This window comes from Hordeum vulgare, chromosome 2H (assembly GCF_904849725.1).
Source record: "Hordeum vulgare subsp. vulgare chromosome 2H, MorexV3_pseudomolecules_assembly, whole genome shotgun sequence".
In the NCBI taxonomy this organism is placed as follows: domain Eukaryota; kingdom Viridiplantae; phylum Streptophyta; class Magnoliopsida; order Poales; family Poaceae; genus Hordeum; species Hordeum vulgare.
Genome location: NC_058519.1, coordinates 571664649 through 571677517, shown reverse-complemented (window position 1 = coordinate 571677517; position 12869 = coordinate 571664649).

Genomic DNA, 12869 nt, shown 5'->3' with positions numbered 1-12869 from the left:
AATGACTTGTGGCTGTGCAGGTAAGCCTTGGGTCTTGAAAATACCCGTCCGTCTCTTTGAGCCTGGGTGAAGCTTTTCGCAAGATGTCATGGCACGTCTCCATGCATCCCGGGTCGTCAAATGGTTTCTCCAGGGAGCCCATCTAAATCGTCCTTCACCCAGAGTTGCATTGCACCACGAGGTCTTGAGAAGTCTTGACTTAACCGGTCTTGGTTATTAAATTATTCTCGCATCACTCGTGATAAAACTCTCAACCAGAACCCCGTCTACACAAGCATAGCATAATAGAATTCGTCGTCCCGGGCCAAGTAACAGGGTTATTGGGATGCCTACCACATGATACAACATCAAGTAACCATATTTTTCCAAGTACCTAGTGAGCATGCAAATGGGTATAGGAAGGTAGAATTAACTACGATGCATGAAAACATAGGTGATACATGATCAAATGACTTGCCTTGCTGATAGTTGTCGTTATCGAGCGCTTCTGAGTAGCACGCTTCGCACTTCGGGTGATCTATCGATACAAACAAATACACACCATAAGCACTACAATCATTAACAAGCAAAATAACATCACTAGCATAAAAGTACTAATGCATAAAGTGAAGAAAATCACTTAACATAAGCAAAACAGAATCTGTCTTTGATAAAACCCCAAGTAAAAATATTTCAAAAAATTGAAACTTAAACTACATAAAGATATGATCACTAGGAAGAAGTAGCAAAAATAATCAAATTAAAAGCTATTTTAAACTCCCAGAATAAGCAAAACACGATTTAAACTAAATCTGATCTAGTTCAAATTTTGAAATTTCAAACATAGGCAAATAAGATGTTTTCGAAAACTACAGAAAAATTGTGATCTACTAGAAAACGATTCAATCTAGAACAAAAGTTATAAGGGAAACAAAATTGGAACTGGTTCTGTTTCAGAATTAAAATAGGAAAGAGAACCGACGACGTGGCACGATCTGATTTGATGAAAACCGTTCGCTGCTACCGCTAACTAGCAAATGGCCGCTATACAACGGAAGTCCTCCAGCTAAACTATAAGTAAAGAAAAACCGTTTCGGTTTTTGGTTAAAACTCGAAGAGGTATTATGATCTAATCTAACGCGTTGATTAAAGATCTAACGGTAGAAAGCAAAACAAAACAAAAATAAAACAGAAGGAGGGGGAGTTACCTCTTGCTACAGAGGAGGCACGATGGCAGGGAGGAGCAGCGGCGAGGAGGGGGCACTCCGGCGAGGGGCAAGGTCGCCGGCGAGGGTGGGGCGGCGGAGGAGGGTGCGGGTGACGGAGGGGGAGTGGCGTCAAGGCTCCAGGGGCTCCTGGTCGAGCAGGGGCGAGGGGGCGTGCTCCTGGCGAGGGCTCCTGGCTCGTCTTGGTCAGGGGTTCCGACGAGGGGTCCTGCAGGGGTGAGGTGGAGGGAGGTGTGGCGGGGTTTGGGGGGGGGGAACAGGGTGCGGTGAGGTGGGGAGATTCCTTGCGGCGGCAGAAGTAGTGAGGTGGCGCGACAGGGGCAGCAGCAAGCTCCCGGAGTTCGGCTCCGGCCAGGTTTGGGCGGGGCGACGCGGCAGGGGAGATGGGGTTGGGGAAAGGGAAAAACGGAGCGAGGAGGTGCTGAGGGTTTTATAGGCGGCCTCGTATGGCGTTCGGAAGGAAAGAAGAGGGAGATCGGGAAGGAGAGGATTCCTTCCTCCATTGATGGAAGGTTCCTGGAATGCACAAGGAAGGAGACGATCAGGGGAGGAAGAAGGGGATCGGGCCCAAACCTACCTATTGGGCCTCTCTCGATTTTCATAATATAGGAAGATTTTCCTTTTAAATAAAACAGGAAGGTAAAAGGAAGATTTTGGAAATCAAATCAATTCCGAAAATAGAGTTTCTATATACTGAAATTATCACAAAAATAAAATCTAAATGATGGGCATTTTTCCACGGCAAAAATAAAAACTTAAAAAAAATGTTTTTCAGAAAATCCCCTAAAAGCTTTATTTCTTTTTGCAATTAATTTTCAAATAACCCTCGGGTTTTATGGTTCAAATACTTCAAATAAACACCCCTGGTTTTGGGGGATTATGTTCCACCTCTCTTTTCTGTTTGATAGAATATTATTTCCCGACATTTCTTGAGTGGAGGGAAAATAGAGTTTGCAAATCAAAATCGAAGGAAATTCAAATGCCACCTTCATTCAAAATCTTTATAGTTGAAGAAGTCATGTCATCTTCTCTCATTGATTTTAAATGGATGAATTTGAATTCACCGGAGAAGGGGAGTCATTTGATTCCCTCTCATTCAAAAGTTTTTGAAAATATTCAAACACCACTCAGGTTTCAATCACTCAAACAAACAAACAATCATTCTAACAATTATATTAACATTCCAAAATTTGGGATGTTACAGTTTCTTAAGGAGTTCGTTCACAAACTTCACAGGACCTTTCTCAATGAACACTCGAGGAGCACACTCAGAGAACATACACCATGTCACAGCTTGAACCCTAGTGCATCATAGGAAATATGGTCTCTCACTTATCCGTAGACCTAATTGCATCTCATATGGATATTTGATGGAAAAAGAACAGAAAATATGGATCGAACAAGACAAGAACTGCTCTATAAACTCGGTTCTGAATCCATTTTGAGTAGTGTGAACTAATACAGAGATATCTGCCCCATACAGAGTCCATTTTTCCTCAACGAGCACTCGAAATACTCATAACAACCAAACAATTCAAAGGAACCGTTTGTAGGAACAATTTGGAAAACTTTTCTTAAGGTGTTCGTTCACAAACTGCATTGGAACTTTCTTAATGAATGCTAGATGAATGCGTTCAGAGAACATACACCAAGTCCCAGCTTGTGCCCCAGTACATCTTCAGACTATGGTCTCTCGCGTATCCCTAGACCTAATTGATGTCATATTGCGATTTTTAGGGGAAAATTGTTGGAGAACGTCGCATGGGAAACAAAAAATTTCCTACGCGCACGAAGACCTATCATGGTGATGTCCATCTACGAGAGGGGATGAGTGATCTACGTACCCTCGTAGACCGTACAGCAGAAGCGTTAGTGAACGCGGTTGATGTAGTGGAACGTCCTCACGTCCCTCGATCCGCCCCGCGAACAATCCCGCGATCAGTCCCACGATCTAGTACCGAACGGACGGCACCTCCGCGTTCAGCACACGTACAGCTCGACGATGATCTTGGCCTTCTTGATCCAGCAAGAGAGACGGAGAGGTAGAAGAGTTCTCCGGCAGCGTGACGGTGCTCCGGAGGTTGGTGATGACCTTGTCTCAGCAGGGCTCCGCCCGAGCTCCGTAGAGACGCGATCTAGAGGAAAAACCGTGGAGGTATGTGGTCGGGCTGCCGTGGAAAAGTCGTCTCAAATCAGCCCTAAAACCTCCGTATATATAGGTGGAGGGAGGGGACCTTGCCTTGGGTCTCAAGGAGCCCCAAGGGGGTCGGTCGAGTCCAAGGGGGAGGACTCTCCCCCCCCCAAACCGAGTTGGACTTGGTTTGGTGGGAGGGAGTCCCCCTTCCTTCCCACCTCCTCCTTTTTTTTTCTTTCTCTCTTGATTTTCTTCTCCTTGGCGCATAGAGCCTTTTGGGATGTCCCACCAGCCCACTAAGGGCTGGTGTGCCACCCTCAAAGCCTATGGGCTTCCCCGGGGTGGGTTGCCCCCCCCCCGGTGAACTCCCGGAACCCATTCGTCATTCCCGGTAACTCTGAAAACCTTCCGGTAATCAAATGAGGTCATCCTATATATCAAGCTTCGTTTCCGGACCATTCCGGAAACCCTCGTGACGTCCGTGATCTCATCCGGGACTCCTATCAACATTCGGTAACCAACCATATAACTCAAATACGCATAAAACAACGTCGAACCTTAAGTGTGCAGACCCTGCAGGTTCGAGAACTATGTAGACATGACCCGAGAGACTCCTCAGTCAATATCCAATAGCGGGACCTGGAAGCCCATATTTGATCCTACATATTCTACGAAGATCTTATCGTTTGAACCGCAGTGCCAAGGATTCATATAATCCCGTATGTTATTCCCTTTGTCCTTCGGTATGTTACTTGCCCGAGATTCGATCGTCAGTATCCGCATACCTATTTCAATCTCGTTTACCGGCAAGTCTCTTTACTCGTTCCGTAATACAAGATCCCGCAACTTACACTAAGTTACATTTCTTGCAAGACTTGTGTGTGATGTTGTATTACCGAGTGGGCCCCGAGATACCTCTCCGTCACACGGAATGACAAATCCCAGTCTTGATCCATACTAACTCAACTAACACCTTCGGAGATACCTGTTGAGCATCTTTATAATCACCCAGTTACGTTGCGACGTTTGATACACACAAAGCATTCCTCCGGTGTCAGTGAGTCATATGATCTCATGGTCATAGGAATAAATACTTGACACGCAGAAAACAGTAGCAACAAAATGACACGATCAACATGCTACGTCTATTAGTTTGGGTCTAGTCCATCACGTGATTCTCCCAATGACGTGATCCAGCTATCAAGCAACAACACCTTGTTCATAATCAGAAGACACTGACTATCATTGATCAACTGGCTAGCCAACTAGAGGCATACTAGGGACGGTGTTTTGTCTATGTATCCACACATGTAAATGAGTCTTCATTCAATACAATTATAGCATGGATAATAAACGATTATCTTGATACAGGAATTATAATAATAACTATATTTATTATTGCCTCTAGGGCATAATTCCAACAGTCTCCCACTTGCACTAGAGTCAATAATCTAGCCCTCACATCACCATGTGAATTACATTGTAATAAATCTAACACCCATACAGTTCTGGTGTTGATCATGCTTTGGCCGTGGAAGAGGTTTAGTCAGCGGGTCCGCTACATTCAGATCCGTGTGCACTTTGCATATATTCACGTCCTCTCCCTCGACGTAGTCGCGGATGAGGTTGAAGCATCGTTTGATGTGTCTGGTCTTCTTGCGAAACCGTGGTTCCTTTGCTAAAGCAATGGCACCAGTGTTGTCACAGAATAAGGTTATTGGATTCAGTGCGCTTGGCACTACTCCAAGATCCGTCATGAACTGCTTCATCTAGACACCCTCCTTAGCCGCCTCCGAGGCAGCCATGTACTCCGCTTCACATGTAGAATCTGCTACGACGCTTTGCTTGGAACTGCACCAGCTTACTGCACCCCTATTAAGAATAAATATGTATCCGGTTTGCGACTTAGAGTCGTCCGGATCTGTGTCAAAGCTTGCGTCGACGTAACCTTTTACGGCGAGCTCTTCGTCACCTCCATACACGAGAAACATCTCCTTAGTCCTTTTCAGGTACTTCAGGATATTCTTGACCGCTGTCCAGTGATCCACTCCTGGATTACTCTGGAACCTACCTGCCATACTTATGGCCAGGCTAACATCCGGTCTAGTGCACATCATCGCATACATGATAGAACCTATGGCTGAAGCATAGGGGACGGAGCGCATATGCTCTCTATCTTCATCAGTTGCTGGGCACTGAGTCTTACTCAATCTCGTACCTTGTAAAACTGGCAAGAACCCTTTCTTGGACTGTTCCATTTTGAACCTCTTCAAAACTTTATCAAGGTATGTGCCTTGTGAAAGTCCTATCAGGCGTTTTGATCTATCCCTATAGATCTTAATGCCTAGAATGTAAGCAGCTTCTCCTAGGTCCTTCATAGAGAAACTTTTATTTAAGTAACCTTTTATGCTCTCTAAGAACTCCACGTTTTTTCCAATCAGCAATATGTCATCCACATAAAATATTAGAAATGCCACAGAGCTCCCACTCACTTTCTTGTAAATACAAGATTCTCCAACCACTTGTATAAACCCAAATGCTTTGATCACCTCATCAAAGTGTTTGTTCCAACTCCGAGATGCTTGCACCAGTCCATAAATGGATCGCTGGAGCTTGCACACCTTGTTAGCATTCTTTAGGATCGACAAAACCTTCGGGTTGTATCATATACAACTCTTCCTTAAGGAAACCATTGAGGAACGCCGTTTTGACATCCATCTGCCAGATTTCATAATCGAAAAATGCAGCTATTGCTAACATGATTCTGACGGACTTAAGCATCGCTACGGGTGAGAAAGTCTCATCGTAGTCAACTCCTGGAACTTGTGAAAAACCCTTTGCCACAAGTCGAGCTTTATAAACGGTCACATTACCGTCAGCGTCCGTCTTCTTCTTAAAGATCCATTTGTTCTGAATTGCCTTGCGGCCCTCAGGTAGTATCTCCAAAGTCCACACTTTGTTCTCATACATGGATCCTATCTCGGATTTCATGGCTTCTAGCCATTTGTGGGAATCTGGGCCCACCATTGCTTCTTCATAATTTGCAGGTTCATCGTTGTCTAACAACATGATTGACAAGACGGGATTACCGTACCACTCTGGAGCAGCACGTGATCTCGTTGACCTGCATGGTTCAACAGAAACTTGAACTGGAGTTTCATGATCATCATCATTAACTTCCTCCTCAACCGGCATCGCAACGACAGAGGTTTCCCCTTGCCCTGCGCCACCATCCAGAGGGATGAGAGGTTCGACAACCTCGTCAAGTTCTATCTTCCTCCCACTCAATTCTCTCGAGAGAAACTCCTTCTCGAGAAAAGCTCCGTTTTTAGCAACAAACACGTTGCCCTCGGTTTTGAGATAGAAGGTGTACCCAACTGTCTCTTTTGGGTAACCTATGAAGACGCACTTTTCCGCTTTGGGTTCCAGCTTTTCAGGCTGAAGCTTTTTGACATAAGCATCACATCCCCAAACTTTAAGAAACGACAACTTTGGCCTTTTGCCAGACCACAGTTCGTATGGTGTCGTCTCAACGGATTTTGATGGTACCCTATTTAAAGTGAATGCAGCTGTTTCTAATGCATAACCCCAAAACGATAACGGCAAATCAGTAAGAGACATGATAGATCGCACCATCTCTAATAAAGTACGATTACGACATTCGGACACAACATTCCGCTGTGGTGTTCCAGGCGGTGTTAACTGTGAAACAATTCCACATAGTCTTAAGTGATCACCAAACTCGAAACTCAGATATTCACCCCCACGATCAGACCGTAGGAACTTGATCTTCTTGTTACGATGGTTTTCCACTTCACTCTGAAATTGCTTGAACTTTTCAAATGTTTCAGACTTGTGCTTCATCAAGTAGACATAACCATATCTACTCAAATCGTCAGTGAAGGTGAGAAAATAACGATATCCGCCGCGTGCCTCCACGCTCATCGGACCACACACATCGGTGTGTATGATTTCCAATAAGTCACTTGCACGCTCCATTGTTCCGGAGAACGGAGTCTTAGTCATCTTGCCCATGAGGCATGGTTCGCACGTGTCAAGTGAATCAAAGTCAAGTGACTCCAAAAGTCCATCAGCATGGAGTTTCTTCATGCGCTTTACACCAATATGACCTAAGTGGCAGTGCCACAAAAATATGGCGCTATCATTGTTTACTCTAACTCTTTTGGTCTCAATGTTATGTATATGCGTATCGCTATCAAGATTCAATATGAACAATCCTCTCACGTTCGGTGCATGACCAAAAAAGATGTTACTCATAGAAATAGAACAACCATTATTCTCTGACTTAAAAGAGTAACCGTCTCGCAATAAACAAGATCCAGATATAATGTTCATGCTCAACGCAGGCACTAAATAACAATGATTTAAGTTCATCACTAATCCCGGCGGTAGCTGAAGTGACACTGTGCCGACGGCGATTGCATCAACCTTGGAACCATTTCCTACGTGCATCGTCACTTCATCTTTCGCCAGCCTTCGTCTATTCCGCAGTTCCTGTTTCGAGTTGCAAATGTGAGCAACAGAACCGCTATCGAATACCCAGGCACTACTACGAGAGCCGGTTAAGTACACATCAATAACATGTATATCAAATATACCTGATTTTTCTTTGTCCGCCTTCTTATCTGCCAAATACTTGGGGCAATTGCGCTTCCAGTGACCCATACCCTTGCAATAGTAACAGTCCGTTTCAGGCTTAGGTCCAGCTTTGGGTTTCTTCGGCGGATTGGCGACAGGCTTGCCGCTCTTCTTCGAATTGCCCTTCTTCTTTTGCCGTTTCTCTTGAAACTAGTGGTCTTATTCACCATCAACACTTGATGCTCTTTACGGAGTTCAAACTCTGCGACTTTCAGCATCGCAAACAACTCGCCGGGAGACTTGTTCATCCCTTGCATGTTGTAGTTCAACACAAAGCCTTTATAGCTTGGCGGCAGTGATTGAAGGATTCTGTCAGTGATAGCCTCTTGTGGGAGTTCAATCCCCAACTCAGCTAGACGGTTTGAGTACCCAGACATTTTGAGCACATGTTCACTGACAGACGAGTTTTCCTCCATTTTGCAAGCATAGAATTTATCGGAGGTCTCATACCTCTCGATCCGGGCGTTCTTCTGAAAGATAAACTTCAACTCCTGGAACATCTCAAATGCTCCATGACGCTCAAAGCGACGTTGAAGTCCCGGTTCTAAGCCATACAAGACTGCACATTGAACTATTGAGTAGTCCTCCTTACGTGCTAACCAAGCGTTCTTAACATCCTGATCAGCCGTAGCGGGTGGTTCATCTCGTAGCGCAGCATTAAGGACATAATCCGTCTTCCCAGCTTGTAAGATTAGCTTAAGATTACGAGCCGAGTCTACAAAGTTGCTTCCATCATCTTTCAACTTAGCTTTCTCTAGGAACGTATTAAAATTCAGGATGACTGTCGCGTGAGCCATGATCTACAACACAAATATATTCAAAGTGGACTTAGACTATGTTCAAGATAATTAGAGTTCAACTTAATCAAATTATATGCTAAACTCCCACTCAAAAAGTACATCTCTCTAGTCATTTGAGTGGTTCATGATCCACTTACACTATCCCAAGTCCGATCATCACGTGAGTTGAGTATAGTTTCAGTGGTAAGCATCCCTATGCTAATCATATCAACTATATGATTCATGATCAACCTTTCGGTCTCATGTGTTCCGAGGCCATGTCTGCACATGCTAGGCTCGTCAAGCTTAACCCGAGTGTTCCGCGTGCGCAACTGTTTTGCACCCGTTGTATGTGAACGTTGAGTCTATCACACCCGGTCATCACGTGGTGTCTCGAAACGACGAACTGTAGCAACGGTGCATAGTCGGGGAGAACACAATTTCGTCTTGAAATTTTTGTGAGAGATCACCTCATAATGCTAACATCGTTCTAAGCAAAAGAAGGTGCATAAAAGGATTAACATCACATGCAATTCATAAGTGACATGATATGGCCATCATCACGTGCTTCTTGATCTCCATCACCAAAGCACCGGCACGATCTTCTTGTCACCGCGCCACACCATGATCATCCATCAACGTGTTGCCATCGGGGTTGTCGTGCTACTCATGCTATTACTACTAAAGCTACATCCTAGCAAAATAGTAAACGCATCTGCAAGCACAAACGTTAGTATAAAGACAACCCTATGGCTCCTGCCGGTTGCCGTACCATCGACGTGCAAGTCGATATTTCTATTACAACATGATCATCTCATACATCCAATATATCACATCACATCATTGGCCATATCACATCACAAGCATACCCTGCAAAAACAAGTTAGACGTCCTCTAATTTTGTTGTTGCATGTTTTACGTGGTGACCAAGGGTATCTAGTAGGATCGCATCTTACTTACGCAAACACCACAACGGAGATATATGAGTTGCTATTTAACCTCATGCAACGACCTCCTCGGTCAAATCCGATTCAACTAAAGTTGGAGAAACAGACACTTGCCAGTCATCTTTGAGCAAAGGGGGTTACTCGTAACGATGAAACCAGTCTCTCGTAAGCGTACGAGTAATGTCGGTCCAAGCCGCTTCAATCCAACAATACCGCAGAATCAAGAAAAGACTAAGGAGGGCAGCAAAACGCACATCACCGCCCACAAAAACTTTTGTGTTCTACTCGAGAAGACATCTACGCATGAACCTAGCTCATGATGCCACTATTGGGGAATGTCGCATGGGAAACAAAAATTTTCCTACGCGCACGAAGACTATCATGGTGATGTCCATCTACGAGAGGGGATGAGTGATCTACGTACCCTCGTAGACCGTACAGCAGAAGCGTTAGTGAACGCGGTTGATGTAGTGGAACGTCCTCACGTCCCTCGATCCGCCCCGCGAACAATCCCGCGATCAGTCCCACGATCTAGTACCGAACGGACGGCACCTCCGCGTTCAGCACACGTACAGCTCGACGATGATCTCGGCCTTCTTGATCCAGCAAGAGAGACGGAGAGGTAGAAGAGTTCTCTGGCAGCGTGACGGCGCTCCGGAGGTTGGTGATGACCTTGTCTTAGCAGGGCTCCGCCCGAGCTCCGCACAGACGCGATCTAGAGGAAAAACCGTGGAGGTATGTGGTCGGGCTGCCGTGGAAAAGTCGTCTCAAATCAGCCCTAAAACCTCCGTATATATAGGTGGGAGGGAGGGTCCTTGCCTTGGGGCTCAAGGAGCCCCAAGGGGGTCGGCCGAGTCCAAGGGGGAGGACTCTCCCCCCCAAACCAAGTTGGCCTTGGTTTGGTGGGAGGGAGTCCCCCTTCCTTCCCACCTCCTCCCTTTTTTTTTCCTTTCTCTCTTGATTTTCTTCTCCTTGGCGCATAGAGCCTTTTGGGCTGTCCCACCAGCCCACTAAGGGCTGGTGTGCCACCCTCAAAGCCTATGGGCTTCCCCGGGGTGGGTTGCCCCCCCCCGGTGAACTCCCGGAACCCATTCGTCATACCCGGTACATTCCCGGTAACTCCGAAAACCTTCCGGTAATCAAATGAGGTCATCCTATATATCAATCTTCGTTTCCGGACCATTCCGGAAACCCTCGTGACGTCCGTGATCTCATCCGGGACTCCGAACAACATTCGGTAACCAACCATATAACTCAAATACGCATAAAACAACGTCGAACCTTAAGTGTGCAGACCCTGCGGGTTCGAGAACTATGTAGACATGACCCGAGAGACTCCTCGGTCAATATCCAATAGCGGGACCTGGATGCCCATATTGGATCCTACATATTCTACGAAGATCTTATCGTTTGAACCTCAGTGCCAAGGATTCATATAATCCCGTATGTTATTCCCTTTGTCCTTCGGTATGTTACTTGCCCGAGATTTGATCGTCAGTATCCGCATACCTATTTCAATCTCGTTTACCGGCAAGTCTCTTTACTCGTTCCGTAATTCAAGATCCCGCAACTTACACTAAGTTACATTGCTTGCAAGGCTTGTGTGTGATGTTGTATTACCGAGTGGGCCCCGAGATACCTCTCCGTCACACGGAATGACAAATCCCAGTCTTGATCCATACTAACTCAACTAACACCTTCGGAGATACCTTTAGAGCATCTTTATAGTCACCCAGTTACATTGCGACGTTTGATACACATAAAGCATTCCTACGGTGTCAGTGAGTCATATGATCTCATGGTCATAGGAATAAATACTTGACACGCAGAAAACAGTAGCAACAAAATGACACGATCAACATGCTACGTCTATTAGTTTGGGTCTAGTCCATCACGTGATTCTCCCAATGACGTGATCCAGCTATCAAGCAACAACACCTTGTTCATAATCAGAAGACACTAACTATCATTGATCAACTAGCTAGCCAACTAGAGGCATACTAGGGACAGTGTTTTGTCTATGTATCCACACATGTAAATGAGTCTTCATTCAATACAATTATAGCATGGATAATAAACGATTATCTTGATATAGGAATTATAATAATAACTATATTTATTATTGCCTCTAGGGCATAATTCCAACAAAAATGAGAGGGAAAATCGGATCCAACAAGACAAGAACTGCTCTATAAACTTGGTTCTGGATCAGTTTTGAGCAGTATAAACTAATATAGAGATATCTGATGCGTACGAGTCAGTTCTCCCTCAATAATTACCCGAAATGCTCATGAATAACACACAATTCACATGAAACTTTCATAGGAAACTTATGGAATATATTTCTTAAGGAGTTCGTTCACAAACTTCACAGGAACTTTCTTAATGAACACTCGACGAGCACACTCAGAGAACATACACCATGTCCCAGCTTGAACCCTAGTGCATCATAGGAAATACAGTCTCTCATTTATCCGTAGACCTAATTGCATCTCATATGGATATTTGATGGAAAAAGAACAGAACAATACGGATCGAACAAGACAATAACTTCTCCATAAAATCGGTTCTGAATCAATTTTGAGTAGTGTGAACTAATACAGAGATATCTGCCCCATACAGAGTCCATTTTTCCTCAACGACTACTCGAAATAGTCATGACAACCAAACAATTCAAAGCAACCGTTTGTAGGAACAATTTTGAAAACTTTTCTTAAGGTGTTCGTTCACAAACTGCATTGGAACTTTCTTAATGAATGCTAGACGAACGCGTTCAGAGAACATACACCAAGTCGCAGCTTGTGCCCGAGTACATCTTCAGACTATGGTCTCTCGCGTATACCTAGACCTAATTGATGTAATATTGCGATTTTTAGGGAAAAATGAGAGGGAAAATCGGATCCAACAAGACAAGAACTGCTCTATAAACTTGGTTCTGGATCAGTTGTGAGCAGTATAAACTAATATAGAGATATCTGATGCACACGAGTAAGTTCACCCTCAACAATTACCCAAAACGCTCATGAATAACACACAATTCACATGAAACTTTCATAGGAAGCTTATGGAACATGTTTCTTAAGGAGTTCGTTCACAAACTTCACACAAACTTTCTTAATGAACACTCGAGGAGCACACTCAGAAA